This window comes from Nicrophorus vespilloides, unplaced genomic scaffold (assembly GCF_001412225.1).
Source record: "Nicrophorus vespilloides isolate i.1.1-1 unplaced genomic scaffold, Nicve_v1.0, whole genome shotgun sequence".
Taxonomy (NCBI): Eukaryota; Metazoa; Arthropoda; class Insecta; order Coleoptera; family Silphidae; genus Nicrophorus; species Nicrophorus vespilloides.
In genome coordinates, this window is record NW_017095741.1 from 9,773 (window position 1) to 12,828 (window position 3,056).

At 34.3% G+C, this 3,056-nt stretch overlaps 1 protein-coding gene across 2 annotated transcripts in view; it reads left to right on the forward strand.

Annotated features, from left to right (window-relative positions):
• The first annotated feature begins 241 nt into the window (after window positions 1–241).
• The window catches only part of LOC108561924 (E3 SUMO-protein ligase SIZ1), a 12,487-nt gene continuing 9,672 nt past the window's right edge, over window positions 242–3,056 (forward strand). Inside the window, exon 1 of one of the 2 annotated variants that reach the window (XM_017920073.1) lies at window positions 242–403. The gene's annotated coding sequence lies outside the window, so the exon portion shown is untranslated. Of the gene's footprint in view, window positions 404–1,134; window positions 1,428–3,056 lie in introns of those variants that run through there. The other variant, XM_017920081.1, reaches the window with a different exon arrangement.

The following is a 3,056-nucleotide window of genomic DNA, read 5'->3' on the forward strand; positions in this document are numbered from 1 at the left end:
GAACACCTGTGAAGAAGAAATAGGTGTTCGCATCGAAAAACCGGATTTTCTCGTGTTTCCTTAACGGAAAAGCGTAGAGGATGATCGAAAATTCGTAATTCAGGTACTCAAGTTCTGGTTGTTGATGAGGACGCTTCGGAAGGGCAAAAAAAAATAGAGACGAATCGCAGGAATCCTGCTTAAGATGGAGATGCGCGCGCCTCTCGCACTTAAACCAACACGAACGTCGGATATTCGAAACTGGCTTTGCGTCCCGAGAAAAGCAGTGGTGCACCTCTCACAAACAAAAGCAGTTGCCTCTCGCGAGACGATCCGTGAAGACGAAAGAGGATTTACACACATATATATATACACATATAAGATAATAGGTTTGCTGTACGGAAGTGCCCTTCGAGCGAAAGAGGTGAGCCAACAAACTGAAACTGAAAATAACAACAACAACAAAAATGAAGAGAAACTAATAGATGGTGAAGATATTTTGGAATAATTCGATACCTTTTGGGTGGAAGAGGAGGATGTGGACGTGGGGATAGGCCAGATTTCGGGCGTTTCCGAAGTAAACAATTGAATTCCGCCAGAAATGAGAATAATTGAGCGTGAGAGACGATTTGAATCGGAGCCAAAGAAGAGATGGAAAACGAGATGATCTTCGCCAGCCTCAATTTATTAATAATGCGATGATTGTTGTTTTTTCCGATTAACACAAATTTCGTTTTTCATTATCCTTTGCGGATCCACTGAATTATTATTTTCGAAATAGATTTAGTTGAATCGCTTATCGATTTGCTTTTCGCGATGAAGTCATCCGCTTTTTCTGGATTTGTTTATTTCTTTTTTTTTTGCGCGCGCGTTAAGGAATTGCGTCATCGAGTATTTTTGAATTCGGACAGCGAAGGTGGTCTTCTCTCCGTCTCGATCTCGAAACTGATGGTTGTTAATGTGCACGGTTCTTTTCGGACCATCTGCGCTCCGATTTATTTACACGTTACGTAACCGTTCCGGTCGACTTTCGCATTCTTTCGCCCACATGTAAACAATAAAAATACAACTTATAAAAGAAGAAAAAAAAAACGCGCGCGCGTGTGCATACACACACACATTTTGTATCCTTCCAGCAGCGCGGATTTCTAATGGTTGATGCGTGGGTCGCAACGGTGAAGGTGTTCGTTCCTTCCTTTCTTCGACGATCGAAAAACCAGATTTCCCGTGGAAATTCTGGGTCGGTGCGGCGCGCGACAATATGCACGAAACTCGCTAAACCAGACCCCGTCGTCCGTTCGGTCTTCTATATTTAGAACGTTACGAATGCAATTCGCGTGTATCGGCATTACCTTCGAGGATTTAACGAAAACAACAGAAAAAACAAAACTATTCACTTGCTTACGACATAATCATCTCTCACACCTGCGACGGTCATCGAGATCCAAGTAGGTGTACCTCCAATGTTTTTGTTTTGCTTTTGTTTTTTGAGCGCGAAACTCCTAATAAGGCCTCCTCAAGTAATAACCTTCACGTGTTTCGTCGCTCCATTCATTTGTTTTTTCCTCCTGTTGCTTTGTTATTATCTAGTTTGTGTAATACACTAGTTATCTAAATAATAATTATGTATGTGGTTACATAATTTTGTATGAAATAAATCTATTGATCATTTTTTCTGCATAAGATTCGAAATTTTGTGATCTTCGGCGAAAATGTTTGGAAATTAGCAGAATTTGAATAAATTGTAAAGCAATTGAATTGTATATGAAAATTGAAGCTAAAATGAAAGAAAACGTTTGGAAATTTGCAGAATTTGAATCAATTGTAAAGTAATTGAATTGTATGTAAAAATTGAAGCTAAAATGAAGGAAAAGGAATTGTATGTAAAAATTGAAGCTAAAATGAAGGAAAACGTTTGAAAATATGCAGAATTTGAATAAATTGTAAAGTAATTGAATTGTATGTAAAAATTGATGCTAAAATACAGAAAAAAGTTTGGAAATTTGCAGAATTTAAATAAATTGTAAAGTAATTGAATTGAATGTAAAATTGAAGCTAAAATAAGGAAAAGGTTTGGAAATATGCAGAATTTGAATAAATTGTAAAGTAATTGAATTGTATGTAAAAATTGATGCTAAAATACAGGAAAATCTTTGGAAATGTGGAGAATTTGAATCAATTGTAAAGTAATTAAATTATATGTAAAAATTGATGCTAAAATGAAGGAAAATGTTTGGAAATTTGCAGAATTTGAATCAATTGTAAAGTAATTGAATTGTATGTAAAAATTGAAGCTAAAATGAAGGAAAAGGTTTGAAAATATGCAGAATTTGAATCAATTGTAAAGTAATTGAATTGTATGTAATAATTATGTATGTAGTTACATAATTTTGTATGAAATAAATCTATTGATCATTTTTTCTGCATAAGATTCGAAATTTTGTGATCTTCGCCGAAACGCTCCCATCATTCCATCGAACGTAAATAAACAATGTTTCCGCTGTTTATTTCGACGGAAATACGCGCGTCGGAGGTCAGGGCCGGACCTGGTAGGTGTTATGATCCAATTTGCAAGACATCCAACCATCGTGTGTGTATATACGTGACTCGAGATCTCAAGGCTAAAGCCTCCTTCTAGAAGTTATATAAATAATTTCGTTCAGTTTTATTATCATAGTCATCATTATCATTTATCCATAGTGAACTTAGCTTCTTCAATTTTACATTGCACAGTTTTAAAAGTAAACAAATTCAATTTGCGTAAAGAAAAAAAAACACTCAAAACTAGTTGTGTTTAAACGAAAATTAAAGATTCGTATTGAAAATTACGTAGTAGAATTATTTATAACATAAATTATTCAAGTTTTGAAGTAAACAATCTTATTCTATTTATAGAAATAGTTTTGATATCATGGAGAAACAAAACTTGTTAATTAGTTGCATGTGTTAACTCGAAAAGTAAATTGAAACTTTTAAATTTAAACAACAAAAATTTAAAGTTTTTTTTTTGTTTCTCTTAATTATTGATATTTTTATTGTGACGTACAAATTTCATCAATTTTATAATAATAAAATCT